Source organism: Pezoporus occidentalis, unplaced genomic scaffold (genome assembly GCF_034315485.1).
Source record: "Pezoporus occidentalis ecotype Australia unplaced genomic scaffold, CSIRO_AGI_Poc_V1 ctg54, whole genome shotgun sequence".
NCBI lineage: Eukaryota > Metazoa > Chordata > Aves > Psittaciformes > Psittacidae > Pezoporus > Pezoporus occidentalis.
In genome coordinates, this window is record NW_026915877.1 from 4,159,468 (window position 1) to 4,182,856 (window position 23,389).

The 23,389-nt window shown below is 46.8% G+C and overlaps 1 protein-coding gene and 1 long non-coding RNA gene across 10 annotated transcripts in view; one reads left to right on the plus strand and one right to left on the minus strand.

Moving 5' to 3' along the window:
- Positions 1–23,389, plus strand: part of FMNL2 (formin like 2) — a 146,830-nt gene that overhangs the window by 24,983 nt on the left and 98,458 nt on the right. The window lies entirely within an intron of this gene.
- LOC134173584 (uncharacterized) lies at positions 12,265–12,923 on the minus strand. Its single transcript, XR_009968304.1, has 2 exons — positions 12,460–12,923; positions 12,265–12,332 (listed from the first exon to the last, which is right to left on the minus strand). It is a non-coding gene; the product is annotated as an uncharacterized LOC134173584 (long non-coding RNA).

Here is a 23,389-nt window from a genome sequence, read left to right on the forward strand (position 1 = left end):
TTTGTGAATTTGTATGTGTTTGTATTTAGGGACATGGTTTTGGGTGCTGGGGTACACATTTGTTGCTTTGAAATCAAGTGGCTGTACAGACATGGACTGAATTCTGCTCTCTGGATAGGTACAGAATTGCACAGATGTAAATGAATCTGGAATTCCATCTTTTGGCTTGGATGCTGTTCTGCTTCTTTGACACCTCATTTCTGTGTGTTCACATCGGAGTGAACTGAGAGCACTGCCTGTGTACCCTGTCGGTATTTTATGTGCACTGCGCAGAGCCAGGAGTTGTGGGATCCTTCTCTTCATACTTGAGTTGCTCTTACAGATGTGCAGTCTCTGAACCTGCTGGTGCCTGGTGTGGGTGCATTGGTTCTCCTGGTGGGGTGCTCTGAACTGTGAAGAGGAAGCCCAAAAGGAATAGCTCTTTAGTTGGCATGAGGGTTACACCTTCCAAACCAGGTAGGGCTGGGCTAAGCATCAGTTCTCCATGGCACACCCCCAGTCTCCCCTCCCAAAAGAAGACTTTTCTTACTACTTGCAGAGCATTATTTATTTATTTATTTTTATCTGAGTCTCTGGGAAAGCGCAGGAGGGGATTTGCGGCAATTGTGGTCCTGTTCCTGTTTGATCACCAAAAAGCTGCCTGAGTCTCTTGAGCTTTGACCTGAGTCGACCCTCGCCCTTGGTGGGTCTTTGATTCTTGGCACCTGCAGAAGCTGCTGGCAAAGATGGCGCTAGTGCCATCTGTTGTGCTGATTTCAACACACATTCTTGCAGGTTACTGTGCAGGAGCAGACTGCATGCCCCCTCATGGCAGTTGTCACTGCTGGCATGGGGCTCTTCATTTCTTGGTGCCCTTGAAGCACCTCTCTGCTTTTGCCTTTAGATGAGTAAAATGAGGGTCTCGGGGAAAGTAACACTCTCATCTTGGGAGCCATTAGTGACAAATGTTAAGATGTATTAACACTAGCACTGTAAAATGTTCAATGGCAAAGGGAGCTATTCGGTCTTGGGAGCCATGAGGAGTTGGGATGGGTGTAGCCACTTCAGGCAGTCTTGCATCCCTTTAGCGTGATGAACATGGAAGATTCAACTGTGTCTTGGGCTGCATCACCAGCAGGTTGAGGGAGGGGATTCTGCTTCTCTGCTCCACTTTTGTGAGAACCCCCCTGCAGTGCTGTGCCCAGCTCTGGGGCTCCCAGTGTAAGAAGGATGTGGACCTGTTGGAATGAGTCCAGGGGAGGCCAGGCAGATGCTCCAAGGGCTGGAGCACCTCTCCTATGGATACAGGCTGAGAGAGCTGGTCTTCGTTCAGCCTGGAGAAGAGAAGGCTCCAGGGAGACCTTAGAGCAGCTTCCAGTGCCTAAAGGGGCCGACAAGAAAGCTGGAGAGGGGCTTTTTACAAGGGCCTGTAGGGATAAGATAAGGGGGAATGGCTTTAAAATGACACAGGGTATACTGAGATTAGATACTAGGAAGAAGCTCTTCCCTGTGAGGGTGGTGAGACACTGGCACAGGTTGCCCAGAGAAGCTGTGGCTGCCCCATCCCTTCCAGTGTCCAGGGCCAGACTGGACAGGGCTTTGAGCAACCTGGTCTAGTGGAAGGTGCCCTTACCTGTGACAGGGGTTTGGAACTGAATGAGCTTTAAGGTCTCTTCCAGCCCAAACCATTCTGTGGTTCTGTGATTTAGTGTGGCTTATGCAAGAGATGGGCTGGGGTCTGGGGAAAGCAGCAGAGCTGTAGCAGTGCCAGGCTGCAGTGGTGGTGGGACAGCCCAGGCTGCTGCAGCCACCTTATTTCTGCTCCTGTTCTGGTCCAGACGTGTGCTTATAAAGGGATCCTGGGACTGGAGCAAGGTGGAAATAGGCAGTCTCCTTCCCTTCTTCTCTTTATTACTAGGGTAATTTATAGATGCTGATACAAAAGCTACCTGTTGAAGCCTCATTGAGTTTAATGAAGTGAGTTTACCATGCTTGGAAATGAAATAAAAACCCTAACAAGTCAGTAACTTTCAAACGAACAAGAGTGTGATTAAAATGCTTTATTCTGAACTGCCTGTGATCCTGAGCCATTTACCAGATACACTTACTGATTAAATAGCATCCTAACTAAAAATTAAGGATCAGCAAAGGAAGATTGTATTAAAAATAACAACAAAACAGGATACTGATACCAGCACAGTAACATCTTTCCTGAACTACTTTTCCAGATTCACACCATAAACCTGCTGGTGCATCCAAGTCAGACCACATGTCTGAACAAACAGTTTTTTGCATTTTTTGTGCTGGGATAACTGTAAATACCTGCCCGCACTCATGTGAAGGTGTTTCACAGGAGCTTCTTCCTTCTGCAACATTACAGCTTCAGCGCTGGGCTTGCCTAAACAGATTCTTGTCCCCGGAGCTGCTCTGACAGAGGAGCCCTGGCGCCAAGCCTTTGGAAGGGGGATGCCGTGTGGCTGGGGTGCTATGGTGCAGTGCACAGCTTAGGCAAAACCATGGGGAGGGGGGACCAAAGGGCTGCGGGGCACATTGGAAAGCTGAAAGTATGTGAGTATCCGCATAGGAAGGTGAACACTGAAAGCCTCAGTTACAGTGAGGACCTGTTAAAAGTCTGGAGCATTAAGATATTAGTAAATTTCAGCTGTAAAGATAAAACAAGTTAACCTTCCATGGTTCCCTCAAATTTGGAAAATATTGTAATGTACGTATCTAAAAACATTTAGATATCTAAGGATGAAAGTAAAATGTGAGTACAAAATCACTGCTGTAAAGTAAAATCTGAGTGCAAAACATTACTACTGTGAAGTAGGTGTAGAAAAAAACAGCCATTTTGTGGAGCCATTAACTCTGAACTCAGGAATGTTGATTTCTGTGTGATTGTCACAGATGAGGGGTATTATCTCTAATAATTATGTGGATTGCACATCCAAACATGCTAGCAAAGAGCAGAAATAATATTAGCCCCAGTTCACCCAAGCACACTGATTTAACTTGATGAGAATAGCATAGTCAGATTTAAAGTCTGAAATGAGGCCTTTGCAAGATGGGCAGCAGGGCTCATGTTCAAGTCTCTGCCTACAGCAGAGCTTCTGTAGAGATCACTAATTCTGGTTTTATTTAAGCTGCATAAAAATGCATCAAAGCTGGGGGTGTTTTTGAAAAGGGGCAGTGAAGTCTGACTTTGGTGTTTGGCTGAAGCATGAGCTGCTTTTAAAGATGCATTGCAAGAGTGCAGGACCTCTAAGTGACTTAAATGCAAAGTGGTTTGAATTTCTTTGAGTGACTTGAAAATAGTTTTGTGAATTCTCCTGTTTCTTCAAAGGATTTTGTGATGCTGGCTTTTTTTGGTGCTTTTAGATGCACGCTGCTCCCTTCCAGTGCCAAGAGGATGAGGCTCTGATGGGCTTTGATGTGGTTGTGCGAACACGTGCTCTCTTGCATAGAGTTGCATAGATGTTTGCTTTTCTACCAGGTGAAGTGACAGAAGGAAAGTGAGCCTGGACTTCAACTAGAGGGATATGTAGTCAGTTCAGTTTTATTTCCTATTGGACGTCTGGATAAACCCTTTTAAAAGTGTCACTGGTTTGTCAGTAAATGTTCCTTTGTGGAGGTGAGCCTGTAGATCACCTGGCATGGGGCTGGCCCTGGTTGTGAAGACTCCAGGAGATGTTCCTTTGGCTCCTGCCCAAGGTATTTGATGGTCTTGATCCAAAAACAGTAGGGAGATTTGCAGTAGCGGGCTGGGAAACTGAAAGAAAACCACGAGCCCTTCTGCTCCATAGACGAAATTCCCCTCTGGAGGTCAGGGCAAGGAGGATTTGGGTGATGGGGGAGATGCAGGGATTCTCACCTTAGGAAGAAGGTGTTTTCCAGCCTCATGTTTTCCCTTCTATCCTTTGTTTGATTATCTGAGAGAGTTGGAGTTTGAGGAAGGATTTTAACCTTTGCTCAGTGTCAGTCCCCTGTGAGCTGTGGTGGAGCAGGCTCTGCGGGCTGGGGAGCACTGGGTGCTTCCTCTTGTGCTGCCTTTCCACCGGCACCCCCCGCTCTCCTCCAGGGGCTCGGCAGGTGGAGGATGTAGCATGGCCCAAGAAGGTAGGGGAGAGGGAGATGATTCATGAAAGATGTTTGCAGATTTTTAGGATGACCAGCATTCCTGCCATTTCAGACACTATGGTGGGTCATAGTTTGGCTGTGAGCTATGAACCATAGATGGATTCGGCTGTGATCCTGCACCCTCTTTAGAGCTGCAGGAGATACCAGAATATCAATAGACACAGAACTGGCCTCTTGAGTTGATATGAGGAAGAGGCTGGGTCACCATGTTGACACTCACTAGAAGTGCTGCAGGTTTGCAGTAGCATTGCGCTTTGGAGCCGCTGAGGCTATTTTCCTTCATATCTCTGGGTAAGATGGAGGCAGGGGAAGAAATGCAACATGGACTTTCTCCCCGAGATTTTCCGTAAGGCTTCAGTAATGCTTTAAAGTCAGCCAGAGCTGCAGTCAGTAGATGTAACTCCAGTGGCTTCAGGATAGCTTCCCAAGATAGCAGAAGGGAGGTTTTAAGAGGGTAACTGAGGGGTGCAAGCTTTGTGCACATGGCAGAGACACCACTACCTGCTCGTGCTGTGAAGCATCAGACTGCCCAAGTACAAAAGGGCAGAAGCATGCCTGGGTTTTCTTGTTGTTTTAGACATTATGTTAAGTGTTGCTTAAATGAAAAGGCTTTATTTTCTTACACCCACGTGCATGTTTACTTCCTTGTCATACCTTCTGGAGTTGAAAGGGCTCTTTCATTAAAAAAATTCCCCTGCAAACCAGCACTTCTGTTGTGGTTTTGTATGATGATGGACCGGTGAGTTTGCATCTGCGTTTCCAGTAAGAGCTTGGCATATCCTGGGGTCCTTGTGCTCCTTTCTGTCTTTGTGCCGTTGAGTCACCATGTGCTGGTGACTTGATGACAGTTCCTATGGGAACGGGCTATGGATCCTTTTAAGAGGGGAGGAGAAGTGGGCAGACGGACAAGGGCTTCAGCAGAAACATGGCCAGGATTTCAAGGAAAACACGATGGCACGAGCCCTTGAGCATGTGTTTGTGCTTATTTGCACTCTGTTGAGCGTTGCTGCTCCTGTTTTTTGTATGTGTTATCACTAATATCACTCTTTTAAAATAAGATGTGGGGGAGATGACAGACACATGGGGCAGTGGTGCCACCTCCTTGCTGGGTCTGGCTCAGGCTATCAAATGAGGTGAAACACACCTTGTAGTTGATTTCCAGAAGCAGTGTGTAACATGGGAACAAGGTTTTGCTTTGTCTGTCAAACCTGTCCTCCCAGGAACCTGTGCTGGGTTCCGGCTGTGTAAAAATGCCTCCTCACAACCTGGCAGTAAGTGCTGCTCTCCCCCCCAGGGGACTTTGTGAGCAAGTGTGACAGCTATTGGGCTGCTCCTGTCAAGGTGTCTTGAATAAAGTTTTATCCCTTCCTTGTTTCTTCCTAAATGCCCAAGGAAACACAGGGACAGTGTCCACCACTGGGCCAGAGCTTGAGCAGGCATGCTGGGCATCGTGTGCTGCTTTGGCATTGCTACATGATCTGTTAGGGCTTTGCTGGACTGCCTTAGGCCTGCCTCATCGGAGGACACCTCTCCCTGTCTTTATAGGTCATAATCTTGGCAAGTGCTTTGATCCATTTCCATGCAGTTGATTTTTGGCAAATGACAAAATTGTGTCTTTAAAGATATAGCCTCTAAAAAATACAAGACCCTTCCTGGTAGTATTTGAATGTTTGCTTCTATATTGTGAAATAAACTCTGGTCAGTTTGGAGAGTTTGCGGTGAAAGGCCTGTGTCTGCAGGATTTTGTCATCATAAAATGCAAGAAAAAAGTCAAAGGCCTGAAGCATGCGTCTATGCTTGTGATGCAAATCAATTACTGTAGGAAAGTAAGAGAGAAAGCAGGTTAGTGTTGATGCTGTTCTGGAGACAGTTTTGTATATGTGGGTGTGTCTGTTTTCATTATGAGCAAGTCTCCTATTTTTAAAGATTATGTCAGCAAATAAGGGGAAATGTCATTGTCTTAGCTTGATAAAGACTACGTACCCAAACCTTGCTAACATCCTGCGCAGGCTGGATACTCAGCAGTGTTCAGTGAGGATTGCAACCAAATCAAATACAGGGTGGGAATTGCACGGCTAAGACCCATGTCTGACATCTCTCTCAAATCAGATATGTGATTTAAGCTCCAGTGATGCAGTGCACCCCTTGTGTCCTTGTGCTGCTGATTCTGGTGATGTGTAGAAGGATGCAGAATCCCACCCCATGACGTTTGCTGTGTGTTAGGAGACTGAAGAGGCTCAGGGACTTGCAGTGGCCCTGGGACTGGAAGGGACCCAAGGACGTCTCTGGTCCTCCTGCTCAAAGCGGGGGTCAAGGCTAACATTGGACCATGGGATATTATTGAGCATGGGAAGAACACTGCCTTTCTGCTGCTGCTGTATTTGGTGATACTGAAGAAAGATTGCAAACAGGGAAGGCTTTCCTAGCACTTTATTATTTTTTTTTCTCTTTGGTACAGCTGCATGTGGGCTTGGTGATGTTTGTTCTCAGTTGTGACTGGGTGGTTTACCTGGCTGCAGAGTATTGCTTGAGTGAAAACCTTTATTGCAGGTGAGCCAGTGAGCACATTTCCTTTTAAGTGTTGAAAATGTGGGGGTGTAAAGAGCTTTGGAGTACAGCTCCACAGTGGACAGAAACTTCCTTCCCCCTCCCCCCCCGCCCTTCTGGTTATGTTGCAGGAGTCTTTTCTTGGCATGTAGGAGCATTAGCCAGCACAGCCTCTCTTCATTCATCCTTTGGTTTTACCTGCGGGAGCACCTTACGCATTCCTTTACGAGGTCTGGTGTTGCTGGAGGTGCTTGTTTCATGTCAGTACTGGGGCTGCACGTGTGGCTGCCTGCAGTTAGTGTGTTTCTGGGTTAGTGGCACATCTATATCCTCAGCTGGCCCCAAGCACTGTGCTGCAGAGTTTTAAGATTGTTTTGGACCAGCTGTGTGGCATCATACCATGTTTTTTCCATGCTCTCCGTTGCGCAGCATCGGGGAGCTCTTTCTGAGCACTAACAACTTCTGGCAGTATGTGCAGAAGGACCGGGGAGGTGTGCATGGGACAGGGGGTCACATCCCTGGGTTCACATGTGCATGTCCCTTGATAATGCTTGTGTGCATTGTAGCTTCAAGTGCAGTACATGAGGAAGTCCTGCAGCAGGTGTGCATGCTGGAGGTGGTGGTGGGGCAGATCAAAAGGCTGTGCGACTTGCCATCTGACGAGAGCAAGCAGTCAGCCATACTGAAAGCTGGAAATGGACCAGCCATTAACGCTCCTGCCATTAGATGTTGCTTAGAGTACCTGGGGAGAAAATTTCAGCCTAGCACTTCCACAAAGTGAGCGATGCCTTTGTCTGGCTACCTCTGTGCCCAGATGACCCTCTTGGGTTTGTTTGTAGAGGGTTTCTAGATGTCTGCCCGGGAAGTGCTTGGCCCTCGAGGGTATAACAGAAATGAAGGGTTTTCATTTGAGCCGTACGCCTCTCCTCCTTGCTGGTAAATTGCTGGTGATGCACTTTCTTATGGCTTTTAAGCCTTTGGGATAAAACGGGAAACAATCAGAGGTCAAGTGAAAAGGAAAGAGTTTTGCTGAAGAAGTAGAGAATGAGGCCGAGATGTAGGTCAGATGCACACAGCACAGGACTTTAAAGGCTATTTTCTACAGCTAAATTGTACTTAGAGACTTTTTGAAGTTCACATCTGGTGAGCAGATTTAAGGTATGAGCCTTCAGTGTTTGCATAGTAGTTTCTTTGCTTGCTCTCTAAACACATGACCCGGAGACCTCCCTTTTGGTGAAAATGTTTGAGAATCTTGCTGAGCTTCTTCTACTTGCACATTGCAGAAGTGCCTGTGGAGGCTCCAGAAATGCAGAGGCAAATTGAGGCTTCCTATTTTCGGATTACCAACCACCTGTCACACTGTTCTGCAAGTCCAGCCCTGGGCAAGGGACCAAAGAGCCTCTGGAAGCATCCTCGGGAGACCTTTGGGATGCTGGATGACAGAGCATCATCCTAGTGTGACCCAGCCACCTGGGAGGCCTGTGGGGCTGCCTGCTGGCAGCCCGGTGATAGAGGCAGAGGGATTTGGCTGAAGTCTTTGGGACTAGAGGAGTGGTGGGAGATGATATGCGTGGGTTATGCCTGATTCTTCCTTCACTCTTGTGTTGCTCTTGTGTTTGATCTCGCTGGAGTTGCTCCAGACTTGCGTCAGAGTCGGCCCCAGCTCTCCTTTCCTCCGACAGAAATCTGGAAGAACTCTGTTGAAGGCAGCAGAGCAGCAGAAAAATATTTATAGACAGGAAGGGAATCTGGTCTCCCCCCACCCTTTGGCAGAATAACTATCAGTTTCCTTAAGATACATGCTTGGCAGCAGTGAAACGTAATTCATCCCAGTGAGTGAGTATACTTCTCCTCAGCATTCATCAGATGTAAAATGTCATGGATTTGTCATATAATTCAATTTATTCCATTTGGATATATGTTAGGAATGAAGTCAGCTGAGGAGATGACAAAAGGAGTATTGATGCTATGGTCCCCACGCATATTTCGATGGGAGGAATGAAATGCCAGTCAGCCGGCAGTGCACACTGCTGTCCAGCCTGCTCAGCGCCTGCCATGCCCACCCCTCCCCAATACCTGGGACTAGCAAATTGGGCCAAGTGATGCCATCTGGACACCCCAAGAAGTTGGGAAGTATGCAGGCTCTCTCCAGGCAGCCCAGGGAGAGCTGCAGGGAAGCCCCTCACCATCCTAGGCAAGCATCCCTACTCATAGCCTGCAAACGCTAGTTTAAACTAGTGTTAAAAAGAATCAGTAAATTATCTCATTGGTTTATTGGGTGTTTTTTGGAAACTGTCACGTTCTTCCTATAAACTGTAGCTGTAGGTTCACATTTTATTCTGCCTTGCATTTAAGACAAGACAGGCTATGACTTGATGGTGGTTCTGTCACCACTTGTAACATTTGAGGAAAAACCCTGCACCGTTTCTTCACTTTTAATAGGAGTATTATTCACCTTGAAGCAATGGCAATAATCACTCCTTTTGAAATAGATGAGAACTGAAGTGACTTTATGGGAAGAATGAGAGCAGTGAAAATACTGTTTTATAAGTAACAAGGATCTGTTTTGCAAAGGGGGATGCTGTTGCCCTCATGCATAGAAATTCTTGGCCAGATCTGCAGTGCCATCCTGCCTGTGGGGAGCTGGGTGCGGTGTCTTCCATCAGCTGAGATCTGTGTGGCGCCAGAGGCAATTTTATCTTTTGGCTGCTAGGACTGGGAAGGAGGCTTATTCCCCACTCCTCCTCTTGCTTGCCTCAGCCTCAGTGAGTGTGTGGAGCACCAGCTGTTTCACAGGACAGCAGTAAGGTTGCTGTGGGTGCTGGGGATTGCAGTCTGGACCTCAGTGAGCTTCCTGACTGTGGGGCTAATCCAAAGCAGGTGTGAAGGCAGGAGATGAGGGCTGTTCCCTTGCGTTGGTTACACTTGGCAGGGGTGGCTTTGTGGGACCCTGCCCAGGGCAGTTCTGGTGTTCCTGTGAAGAGCCCTCCCCAGGGCTGGCTGGTGCCCTGAAGTGCCTGTGGCAAACAATAGTTATTCCCTGTGAAATGCTCCTTGAATGTCTTTTCCAAGCACGCTGTGGTTGGCCAAACAGTGCGCGTGTTACTTCTCCAAGGGGGGTAGTCTGGCAGCAGGGGCAGGGCGGGCAGCCCAGGCTCAGTCCTGGAGGTGTCCCTGCTCTGCCTTGCTGTGGATCAGCAAATAAGAGGACAACCATGGGTTAACACAGACATGGTGGAGGGTGCGCTAGGCAAGGATCAACCCGTGTGCAGCCTTTTGCTATGGAAAACTCCAAGGAAGTTATTGGCTTTCCTGACACACATGAGCGGGAAAATAAGTTGTGAAAGATGGGGACCCACGCTGGGTGAGGCATGGGACAGCCTTGATAGGCTGGTGGCTGCCAGCTACAAGGGAGAGGATGAACCAAGCATATATATCTGTTTATTTGTGTTTGTAATGCAATTCTGTGTTTGGCTTAAACTTGTGTTTTCATATAAATAGCTTTAGTGGGCTTTGCATGAAGGCAGAATCCCCTTAATCATCACTATCTCCTCCGTGCCTGCTTGCTGCTCAACTCTTCTGTTTTTTGGAGTCACTGCTCTGTGGAGCTGGGGCTTGAAGATGGGAGTGGGCTGAAAAGGTACACAGTAGGTCCCCCAGTGTGCATTGAATTTCCTAAGGCAAAATACGGGCTGCTCTCTGGGACAAACCACTGTTTGGTGGGAATTGGTGTAGCTGCATTAATTCCAGTGCATCATTACCTCTGGGGATCTGTGTGATGGTCACACAGCACATTTAATTAGTGTAGCTGTAGCATTGTAACAGTTAATTACTAGTTTATGAACCCCTTGTATTGCCCCAGCTCCTGGCATAGACCCATCATGTTTCTGTCCCTGGAGTGGGGTTATCCTGGTGTTGGGGACCTGCTGGGCAGCACTGAGGGAATGTGGTTGGGGTCAGCTTCTGTAGCAGGAGAAGCTTCCGTGCCTGAGGAGCTGCTCAGTATCTGGAAGGAGGGTATGGTACTGAAGGTAAGAAAAGGGTGACAGGAAAGTTGTATGCTGTATGAGAACACCTAGCTGTGGGAGTGTTGCAATAGCAGTCTCTGCTGAGGGATGCCAGTGGAGCCCCATTTGGGGGAAAGTGATTTCAGTGCTGTGGCTCCTGCCAAGTGGATGCGGTCACTGCTGACAAAAGCAGCGGCAGTCTTTCCCCAGACAAGGGCACAACCTTCAGTCAGGGGTGCCTTTTCACATGCTGGTAAGTTAGTTGTGTGTGTGAGTTTCTGTTTGTTTATAATTTCTTCTTTTTCTAGTTAAAATATGTAGTGATTTTTATGCCTGCGAAAGTGGAAGACCATAAGCGTTGGCGCAGGTGACCTTGCATGACTGCAGTATGGAATCCAGGGCTAGCCAAGTCTCCCCAGTCCCTGCTCCCTCCCCATCCCTGCTTTTTCCTGCACAGTCCTTGGGAAGAGATTTTCATCTGTGTCAGAACCTGCAGGGATTTTGTGTTTGGGATGCATATCCTCCCTGGGATTAATTTAAGACTTGTTTTATTAGTGACCTAATCCGTATCTGAATCCATTTCCCTGGCCAATGCCTCCTAACTCAGTCGTGCTTTCTTCTCCTGGCAGCTCTGCAGTAGGAGACTGCTGGAGAACTGGTGCAACGGTTGGTGACCAATACCAATGGTGTGGACTTTCTCCTGCTCCCTGTCTGTCATCAGATGTGATGAATAGTTGAGGAAATACTATGGGAATAGGGATGAGAAACCTTGCTGCCTATGGTTTTACTGTGCAATGTCCACGAAATAAGAGGAGGCCTGTAGACACAGTGGTATGCTTTCTGTTGTAAGGTGTACCTCTTGGCTCTTTTCTTGGGGAGCATACAGTTTCTGAGCCATGCTATTGTGTGTATCACTGAAGGTAATACTTTCACAGTCCTTCCCAGGAAGGGAGAGTGCAGTTTGCCTGACAGAGCCTCGGTGGAGGAGGTTTATAAAGTACCTTTTAATTAAAGGTGAGGAAACCGAGATGTGGAGAGATTAAGGACCAGTTTTCTAAAGAAGCTCTGTGGCTAGTCGGGACTAGATTTTTCAAAAGAGCTCAGCTCCTATTGAAGTAGTAAATGAACAACTGGATTTTCAAAGCATCTGATCATGTTGGATGCTGAGCTCTTCTAAGCTCGGCTGTAATTGTCAGTGGGAACCGCCCACCCCAGGCAAAGGGAGGGTGTTCCTCTCCCACTGTAGTCAGTAGTGGAGTTGTTTACATCTGAGCCTAGCCCCTTGCACCGTGGGGAGAAACAGGTGCTCGGGGCTGTGAGAGGTTTGACTGTGTTAGTTTTGCACAGGGGAGGTGGATATTGGATGCGCTCATTCTGCTGTTTGTCACAAAGGACCATGACCTCAGAGGGACATGTCTATGTGCAAGGTGAACCCCCATTGTTTCTGTTGTGCTCTGTCAGCTTCAACATCATTTACGGAGAAGTTCAACATCAACATGCTTCCTGAGCGAGAGGGTCGTGTGGGTAGTTGTAAGCAGATGCTTAAACCAATCATCTATGAAAGAAGATACTAAAATTATTCAAGATGCTGTAATGTAGTTTGGTGCCTTTCTTGAATTGCCACTGGAAATGTTTTCTGCTTTCCCTGAAAGCTATTGAATTCTGTTAAAAATAAAAGGACATGAAAGAGCCTGCAACTGGTGTGCCAGATTATTGCTGTTAAGAATACTGAGTCTGAACATCAGAAAAAACTGAACTGTCGTGAAAGCTTTTCTTCTCCAGTAATTACCTAGTTTTGAATGGAGGTCCCAGTGGGGCAGGACTGCCCAAGGAAGGAAGGAGGAATGTAGTGTGTATTGTCCTTTTATATTCTAGGAAAAAATGTGTAGGAAATTAAAGAAAATATATTTTCCTGTGGAGATGCTTAAGCTCATGCTGTGTTTGCGTGAAAGGCTGCTGCAGGAAGCTCCATGTCAAAAGGGAATGATAAATAAGGGAAATTTTGCCACTGTGCTCAGAACTTGCATCCATGTCCTGCATTCGTTTCAGGGTGGTAGGGGGACATGGTGGTCCCTGCCTCTCCCTCATGTCCATCAGTCATTCAGAGCAGCTGTGTGGAGGCTGCTCTGCATCAGTGGTACCGCTCAGGTAGCTCCGTCGTGCCCCAGTGTGCTCCCCAGAAGTAGGAAGTGAAGTTCCTCCATCTTAATTCTTATGGCCCTTTCCCGGGGCTGTGCCACACACTCCGCCAGCTGCAGCCATCCTCGCTTGATGTGGGTGTCTTCAGATGGCTTCCATCAGCTCCACTAACGAGCAGTGTGGCTTTGTTGTTAAAAAGCACATGAAAGATGCCCATGGAAGTTGCCAATTTCCCTCCCTGGCCTTTCTTAAAATCATAAAATGAAATCTTGGGGTTGCCTGTTTTGGCACAGATGCCAGCAGTAGTTCTGCTGTGTAGCTTAGTGCAGGCACACACGCACTCAGCACTTTGAGAATGTTTTCCCTTTTTTGCTATTTTCATTTTCCCCCCCTTTTTTTCTCTGCAGTTTTTTTTATTTGTTTGTATTCTTTTCTGTGCATGCATTCTAAATAACAAGAAATTGAGGGAGGAAGCCTGCATTACTCTCGTACTTTCCATCCCAAGGGACATGCTGTGCTGCATTTCCCATCCATGGAGCAGAGCCTGTGGCCTGCAGCTCTGTAGCATGCCAGTCATCACCAGCCCAAGTGCAGCAAAACTTCTCCTGCCCTGAAAGTTAGTTGCCTTGTGTGGAAGTGAGCAGGACTGTCTCCACTGGCAGCTCACCCTCTGAGAGGGACATGGCACAGTGCTCTGTGCACACATCATTTATGGGGCAAACTGAAAAACAGAGCTGCCTTGGTTCATCCAGGTAGCAGTCTGTGCCACCTTGTGCAGTTGGGTGTTGCAGTGCTGAGAATGGCATTATTGCCCCTCTATTTTCAAACAAGAAGGAAAAGTGTATGCTACTTGTGGAAGGATACTTTTGGGGGGGGTTGACAGGGCGGTAGCAGAGGGGGTTTGAGTGAAGCAGTGTTTGGATGAGCTGAGCTCCTCTGGTGGAAAGCATGACCATCGTGCGCTGCTGGAGAGCTGTGTGTTCAGCCGTCCAAGGCCAGCCCGAGGCCAGGGAAGCTGAGGTAACCCACCGCATTGCTTGCCATATGTTTCCAATCACTATTTTTCTGGCCGCCTCCAAGAATTAGCTGGTCTGACCTCACTGCAGTGCGAGGGCTGCAAGGAACAACGCCGCCTTCACTGTGCAACGGCGTCCAGCCAGGGGGGCCAGGGCTAGGGGCAAGCACAGCATGGCATGCCAGCTCCCTGCCCCAGAGAGGGGGGGACCTTTTTCCCCCTGTATTCCATGATGCACAAGAAAACCTCTCTGAAGAACATATTATTTTTATATAATTTCTGTTTTACTACCTGGTGGAGATGTATCTCCCCAGGGCCGTACAGCCTGGAGCATTGCTGTTTTGAGAGGTACAAGTACCATAGATTGCTGCTGGTTTGCTCCTGAACATGCATAACCCACTCTTCTGGGTAAGTGACAGAACAAGCTAGATGGTGATCTCAGCCAACCCTTCAAAGAGTGGAGGGCCAAGGAAAAGAGGAAATTTTCTAACCGGAAGTTAATGGCAAGTTATTGCAGACCTGTCAGAAGCAAGATCAGGAAGGAGAGCCTTTTTCATGCATTTTGTTTTCCTCTCTCAACCTTATCGATACCAACCTTTTATTTTATGCAGGTTCACAACCAGCAGGAGCCCAGCACAAAGGTGGAAGGGATCTGAACCCCTGAAATAAAGCTGTGTTAAAGAAAATAGCAATATGACAATATTTGCCTTTGTATTTAGACTGACTTGCACAGTCACTTGAGCAGGTTCAGCACCGCAGTACTGTTTTCATTAGTCTGGATTTGGAGCTGGGGGAGTCAGAGGACCTGTGTCAGTCCATGTGGGGTGAGAGATATCAGCCCACCCTAGAGCTGTCTACCTGAACCGCTGTGGCCAAGAGGCTAGTGGAGCATGCTGTGTAGCAGTGGAGTGTTAATGGGACGAAGCTTGTAGCCGGGAGCAGAGGATGTGTTTGTGTGCAGCAGTATGTGGCCTTTCTGAAAGTGGGTGGAAGCCCCGCTGCCCAGCCCCATGGCTATTCCTGCAGCACATGGCCAGGGCTTCTGCCACCCTGGCTGTGCTGTTACACATTGCTAATTAACTTCTGCTTGAAGTGCCTGTAGCCAGAGTGGTATGTCTGGAAGAGACTTGGTGTCAGTGGGAAAGGGTGAAAATCCCTTCACTACTGCCTACTCTTGCCTTTGTGTGAGGAAGGGAGTCAGTGATTTGGTGCTCATCAGGAGCGTCAGGTTCAATGTCACTGGCGAAGGCTCATCTCCCACCAGCTCACCCCCTGCATAGGGTTGTGGGTGCTGCTGCTGCAGGAGAGCTGCTCTGGAATGGTATCATACCAGATGCATTAGCGCGGGCCAAACCAGTCTGACTGGCTGTGATGCGTAAAGGCAGATCCTACTCTTGCTCTGTCTCCTTTACTCTAATTTAGACTGGTCCATCCAGTCTACAGTGCAGAACCAGTAGCCAGCACCTTTCCAGGCACCCTCTAAATGAAGTAGGTGGCCACTGCAGCCTTGTTAACCTCTACTCTGGCTGCCACAGCGTGCGTTGTCTCTGCAGCATCTCTAGATCCCGTGTGCCTGATCTTGCCTTCCTCCATAGTGCTATGACCTGAAGGGGAGCCCTTTGCAGCTCTGTGCTTTTTAGCATGAAACATTTACTTGTTCTCCTTGGCTAGATACTGTGCACAATCCTTGCCTGCATGATAGCTGCAGTTACGGAAAGGGTTCTTGGTCTGAACTCATGACCCAAAGCTCTTGTGGGTGTAGGATGGGCTTGTGTGAATTGGAGCGCATAGCAGCAGCAGCGTCCAGCTTCCTGCTCTTCAGTGGTTATTTGTCTTTGCTTTCTATACAGTCACTGGCAGAACACTCATTTTCAGGTTTTAAATTGGAGGAGGATTTCTGAAGGTAATGTGTGTTTTGAAGGCAGAGCTGATGCGTCCAAGAGTGAAGTGATGCCTGGAGTATTGAAGCACTGGGAGTTTTCCATAGATAATAAAAGAGAAGTTATCACAAAAATAGCTGTTATTAAAAACAGTCACAAAACAAACTGTCGGGAGATTTTTTTTGTATCTGATAAGGAAAATAAGAAGATAAAATGTTAAATCTAGGCAGTGAAACTTTAAGCTAAGAGGGATTTTTGCTGTTTCCTTCTCAGTGGCCAGGATTTCAGTTCTCTGCTCAGACTTGTTAGAAATCTCCGGGCTTGGTTATAATTTGAGGGCCACTTCCCATCTTGTGTAAGACCAGTCATAACTTTGTGGAGCAGTCCTTGAGCCTGTGTGAGCTGTTCGGCATCTTGCAGGAAGCGGTCCTGTTGGGTGATGAGCCTGACTGGCAATCCCACGCAGGGAAAGTTCCCAGTGACATCAAAAGGAAGTATATGGGGAGCAGGGAACACAGGATCAAACCCAAGAGATTATAATTGTTTATGTAAATCCATTCTGATGATCCACTGAAACACCTAGAAGCAACAAGCTGGCTAAATACTCTTTTTGCATATTGCATGTGTTTATTTTGTTGGTGGCTCACCAGCCTGGAAGGAGGGCTGTGTTTCAAATTAAAAGAGCCTACCCTCCCCTCACCTTTTGTTGTCTTAGATGGCAGTTTAATTGGGTCGGGAACTATATTTTTGTCTTAGCTGGGGCAGCAGTGAGCTCAAGCAGCAGCAGCAGCCGTAACAAAATGGCAGATTAATTCCTGGTGAATTTGCATCACATTGCATTGGTTGTGCCCTGGCAGTTTGGTTCTTGCAGAGCACAAATGACATGTACAGATGAGTAAAGCTGCTCAGCTGCAAGTTGCTTTGAAACTTTTTAAGCCTTGAGCTTCCAGGAGCACGAGCATCACCTGTTCTGCTTTTGGGGTTATGCCCCTCTTGTAGTGGATGCACACGGAGAGTTTTGAGCTCTCAAGATGAAAAGTGCTCTTGTGAGTGCCATGTGCTGTGAGTCACTGTCAGGGCAGCACGGCACCTGGAACAGGATTTGGTGGAGCCAAGGTAGCACGGAAGAGTAAACAGCTTCTTGCTGAGAGCTTCGTCTTGAGTCACGAGTTAAGAGATTCTGCAGTGCTCTGTGCTGGGAGAGGCATGACAGAACAGCTTGGCATCAGGCCTGTTTCCTGATCCAGCGGGCAGAAAGTAATGGTGGGGTGAGCAGTGCCGGCTACTCCATGTCTTGAAATAGCAGCAAGACTGCGGCAAGATTTCAGGGTTACATTTATAACGGATCTAACCAGTGCAGCCTACTTGGATGTCTTCAGGTGCTGCTATAAAGACCCTACCTACCTGCTGAAGAGAGTTCACAGGCGCAGCCAAGGGGTGGGCAGAGCTCAGTAGTCCTATGCCATATTCTTATAATTACAGGAACAGGTTTACTTAGAAAAGCTTCTGTTACCTTTTTTTTTTCCTAGTTGTGCTCCCTTTCATTTCCACAGTAGTTTTTTAAGCACAGAGTTGTGTGTTTGCTGCATGAATAGCAAAATAGAATGATGCCAAAAGCTTAATTTAAAGTTGTTATTCTGATTTCTGTCCAAAATGTAATTGTTTACTTTACCATTGCAATATGTACACATGGCACCAGCGGCTGGCTGAAATGATTTTTGGGCCAGATTCATCGAAAGTGGTGTAATTTCAAAATAGTCCCTTCAGCTGGATTCTCGATGGACAAAGGCCGTGAACCCATGGCTGTGGAGGGTATGGCTGGTGTGTGTTGTGTGTAGAGACAAAATCTGTGTTAGTATATGGGAAACCAGCAAAATATTTTGTTCACACTTTAAATGGGTTTGTCAGTGTTCTGCTGATACTTCGTTGGAAACTAGAACAAAATAAGAATCCTGTAGGCAGACACAAAATCCCCGCCCTCTGTCTTCTCTTTGACCCAAATCCCTGGATCGAATGGGTTTGTTTTTTGGGCTGCCAGAGAAGGTCGGGAAGTGTAGAGGATTTATCTGATGGAGCAACTGGGATGCAGCATGTGTACTCTGTGTTCTCCACACGGCATACAGGAATCAACAGCATGAAAATTGAAATACTTTCCTTGCATTTCTCTTGAAGAGGAGAGAAACAAGTAATGGAGGTTTGTTGTGATGGGAGTGAGAAAATGCACTCTGTGAGTGAAAGCTGGTGGTGGATTTGGAGTACTCCAGAATAGTGGTTTTGCTTGTTTAAGACTTATGATGAATACTTTCCTCCTGAGCACATTTATATGCATGCCAGGTGTTACTCTTGGAGCCCGGTTATAGTCTAGAGGTACTTGGATAAGTAGTGCTGTAGTAGCTAGTATCTGAGGTGAACTGTGTGTGTGCTGCAGGCAGCCAACAAGCACTAGTCCCTTGCCTTCCAAGGAGACTATATTTCACAGAATCGTATCACAGAATGGTGTGGGTTGGAAGGGACCTTAAAGCCCTTTTACTTCCAACCCCCTGCCACAGGCAGGGACTCCTTCCACTAGACCAGGTTGCTCAAAGCCCCATCCAGCCTGGCCTTGAACACTGCCAGGGATGGGGCAGACGCAGCTTCTCTGGGCAACCTGTGCCAGTGCCCCACCACCCTCACAGGGAAGAATTTCATTAGCATTTCTTAGAGGACCACACAAGACTATTGCGAGTGTATATTTACAGTGCTCGTTTTTTTCTTGTCCCACAAGGTCCCTACAGTTTTTATTTGTGTCTCTCTTGCTGGAGGTGCAGGATGCTGCAGTTGGGTGTTCCAGTGCTGTTCTTTGTGACTGCTGGCGTAGAGACTTCAGACACCAGCAGCTGAGCAGTGGCTGTCAAGAGACTGTCACCCAGGCTGCGCACTGGGGCCAGCCTAGCTAGGATGCCTGATGCAGCTTTTGGCATCCAGAAGGGATACAGCACCGCTTTGCACCAGAGCCATCCTGGTGCACTAGCTTTTAAAGCTCTTTTCAGGGCCTGAAGGATTGTTATACTTTGAAGGCAAAAACCTACTGTGGTAATTAGTTATGCAAATACAGTTAAGGTGAGGGTCATACTATGAGAAAGAAAACGAGAGAAATACACCTTCTTGGGATGGTGTCAGGGCATGAGGCTATATTGCAACTATATCCTGTGTTTGCATAGTTTTCAGCATAAATTTATGACTTTTTGCAGTATCCTGCAGAACTGTCAGTGATCCTGAATAACTTAAATGATCTTCAAAGGAACATTAGTGTGTCTCCTTTCAAACTCAGTTTGCAGAAGGCTCTGAAGAAACATTAATGAAATGGTATGTGATTCACATAGGCTTTGTGAATCTTAATTGATTCAGGTTCATAAAGAACTTTGATCCAGGAATGAAAGGCATTCAAGAGATGTGACCAATTTCAGGTGACAGTTACCTTTATTTGGAGGTACTCCCTAGTTTTGTGGTAATTAATTTGTGTTCTTCACACACAAGCGCTGATGGAGATGATATTTCCTAGTTCACAGATGACTCCTGTCTAGTTCAGGCTCTCTTGAGCGCTTGAGTCTGAAATGCGCGTCTGGCCTTGCTGCACCTCTCCCATACACCCACACCGTCTGCTCGCCTGGGCTCACCGAGCATGTTAAAGCTTGACATCACCGTTCAGCCCCGGCCTGATTTCGCAATCATAAAAAGCAGGATTTAGAGAGCGAGCTGCCAGTTTTAATAAGCCCTGAAACACGCCCAGCCAAGTTTACTTTATTGTTCTTGGGATACACAAAAAAAAATTGTTTGTACAATAACGTATTTTGGAGGGTTTGGCTGACTCCGGCGTTTCCTGCCTCCTCCTTTTGTTTTCCGGATGTATCAGCAGATGTCCATGAAAGTGCTAAATCTGCACCCTGCCTGACCTTTACCGCTGATGAAGGTAAATCACTTCTGTCAGGAGGCTTCCCAGAATATCTCCCAAACGATACTATTGCTATTGAAAACAAATCTAATTAAACAGGAATCTTAAGAAGGTTTGTTTTTTTTCTTCCCCTGGTAATGTTTTAATTAGTAACCTACATCACACATTGCCTATGCAGAGTTTTACACTTTGGTGCTTTCTCAAGAGGTGAAAAATATGCTGATGATTTCAATTTTAGGGTTTTGTGTTCTTGCTTTTTTAAATTTTTATTTTTTTTTGGACACAGAGAATAATTTAAGAGATTAGGCCGCCAAAATGGGAAATAATATTAGGAATATTAAGACTGCATTTGGCACATATGGTGGTGGTGGAATCCTCTGTGCTCTCCTGATCTGGTCCCCGGTGCCCTGGGACTAAGAGAAACTAGCTGGCAGGGATTGAGGATGGGTGCAGTTATCCAAGCTCCCAGCCTCAAAGCAGTGATGTCGAGACTGCCCAGATACATCTTGTCAGGTTGATCTGCTGTTGCTGTGTGTCCATGGGTTGTTCTTCTGTCAGTCCTGTCACTCTTACTAACAGTTTAGCCACTACATCGTAAGTGATTAAGAAAGCTTGCTGCGATCTAAAGGTAGGTTCCTAAATCTAATCGTAATGTGATCACTTAAATAAGCATATTCCTGTCCCAAGGGTGTGTCTTTTCAGTTCTTAAGCACACATCTGGTGAGCAGCCAACTTTGAAAGCTGGGCTCAGCCCTCCTTTGAGGGCATCCTGGTCCTTGTCCTGTCCCTGGAGCATGTTCAAGTGAGTTTTGCAAAGTTCCCCTGAGCAGGAAGAGAGGGGGAACCCTGAGTCCCCAGGTCCTGTCTTCTGCAGATGTGACCCTGGGAGTGGTGGTGTTGGTCTCCAAAAGGGCTCATCTGGAATAGCTTACAAGTCAGATTTTCCAATGTACGTGTGAATGTGAGTTTTTAAAGTGAATTACAGCAGAGTGAGTTGTTCTGTGTAGGGGTAGGGAATGGTGTTCATTCGAAAATGAACAAATGTTACTTGGGAAAATGACCAGGATGGTGAAGACTTCCTACTGACTTGCATAGGAGTTTTTGGCATGTACTGTTTGCCAAATAGGTCTTGACTCTAAGAAAAGTAATCAAATTATTCTGATTTTGTTAGTGTGTTTTTTGGTTGTTATTATTAAAATAAAAATAAACCCACTACATTTAAATTGTGCCAAGTACATATTAGCAACATGAACCTCAGCAAAACTATGAGACTTTGACTTACAGCAACTCATACAGGAAACTAATACCAACACCCATTTCAACAGATGTCGTGTGCCAGGAAATCAATATAATACATTTCCAAATAAGAGACACGTTCTCCACGAGAACTGAGTAATGAAATTATGACTTAGCACACGTACAGTGTTGGAGCCCTTCAAAAGTGTGAATTATTTGCCATTGGGAAGAATAGATCACACTGGTGTTTACATGGAAGGTGCTGAAGGTGACAGACTTCGTGCTTGGTCCCCACCTCCCCTAAATGCTGTGTCACATTGCTCCCACCACTGGCATTTTGTCTGAATGTGCAATTCCCTGTCCTGGGATGGGAGGAAGAGCCTGCTGGGAGCTGCGCCTCGGGGAGGATTGGATGTATCTCCTATGGATCACTCTGGGCACAGAATAGTCTTATTGTTGATCAGAGAAATCACACTTAAATATCCTCAGGGTATTGGGTGGCAGTCCTCTTTCTTGACCCAGGATTGTTACATATACCTTCTACACTCAGCTTTGTCTCAGCACTAGCTAGTGCCAGATTTTTGCCTGCTGCCAGGAGCTCGTGGACATCACGACAGCAGTAACAAGTTTGCAGGGATGTAAACTCGTGCTTTGGGCTCCCATTAAAGAAGCTGTCAGTCCTATGCTTAACCTTCAAGAACCAAACCCCATTGGATTTTGGGGCTGAAGTGGGGATTTTGTTTTGAGGAATGTCTTCTCCCCCTCTGTTTGTAGATGCTCCAACTCCATAGGTAGCGGATGGAGACGGAAGGGTCTGTACACGCATGTCCCTTCTGGGTGAGCTTTAGGGAAAAGCAAGTGAAAGCTTTGAAATGCAAACTAAAGGTGATAAAGATGTCAGGGTGCAGTATGGTACTGGAAATTTGGGGTGCGATAGGCACCTTGTTTTTGCTTTGCAGGGGTGGGGGGCAGGAAGGGGAGTGCTTCCTGGGCATGTTGAGGCGTCTGTGTGGCTTTGGCTCAGGATCCCCTCTTACGGAGCAGCCGAGACAGGAGAGATACGATCAAGATGCTGTGCTGTTTTTTTTTGGTTGGGAAGACTGGCCAAGTTTATTAAGATAAATATATATGAAATTTGCATAACTGGCAGAAGAAGATTGTTTACTGAATCCTGAGAAAGCTGCTTGTGTTTTCATTAGTACTGCATTAAAATAACTGAACACACCACCAGAGCTCCCTCTGGGTTAGTTTTGGTGCACAGGATGGGTCCTTGGGATGCAGTCCCTCCCCAGGCCGAGCCCTGCCTCAGGAACCATTCTGGGAATCCTCCTTGTGTTCCCGTTCTTTGAGAGGCTGAGGATCACTGAGCCTAGCTCAGTACATCAGGGTTTATGGAGCTTGTTTTGCTGCCGTTTTAAGGGTGTGTTTGCACCCTGTTGCTGTTCCTCTCTGTCAGGAGCTGCTCTGGTGTCTTCCTGTGTGACCACCTGAGCACTGGTGCTGCTTGTGCTCCAGTCATGGGTTGTGCCATTCATCACTACAGGCAGGATGTCCACTTTGCTCTCGCACCACTTGGTGTTTTTTCACCCAGTTGAAATCTGATAGTAAATAAAAAAAAATAAAAAAAAAAATCAGTTCTAAAATCTGCTTGGTAATGCCATTAGAAGTGCCTTCTGACTTCGGGAGAAACCCGAGTGCTCTTGTGTCTTGACCTCGTTTATATGCTGCATCCCTAAGGACATTTGCATTTTAGTAATTTTTACTGAGGTACTATCACAGCATTCATAAATGATCCCTGGCATACCTGGGGTGTGGAAGCAAGGAGCATCCTGTGCTCTGACATATTTATACACTGAATAACTACAGTTGTTCTTGTACCAGGCAGAAGCAGCTGTGACTGCCAGCATGGTGTCAGACTCCATGAGCTTGTTATGTTTGATTGAACAGTACAGGGTGGGAAGGAGTTTTCATTTTAATAATAGGCAGAATGGTTCCTGTTTTCTGCTAAACGAAATCATAACAGGCCTTGATCAATGCTAATATCTCTGCATTATTCATAATTCCCCAGCATTCCTTCCCTAACAGGGTTTGCCAGGCGCCCGCGTAGGTGTTTGGTACAGAAGCCAGCCATCTCCCTCCCTTGGCAGCTCTGAGGACCCAGAGATTTTTATACCTCTTGAAGCAGAAAATGGCCATGGCAAAGCATGTGTATAGAAATCTGCAATGGAAGAAAATCCTGGGATGGAATTGAGTAATAAAGTTTTAAACATGCCTAAAGGGGGAAATAGTCTGACTTGGATGACAAGGGACTGTAATTAATTAAACCCACTTAGGCAGACTTCACAGGGTTCTGATGGACAATGGTGTAGCCAGGAGAAGAAAGGACCCACAGCTTGAGGTGGTACCTGTAAAACCCCAGTACATGTGTTGAGATTTATTAATGGCTTTGCTCTGTTGTGTTAGATGTTTTGATGGATACCATGAGATCCTAATTGGTAAAACATGTTTTATGAAAATG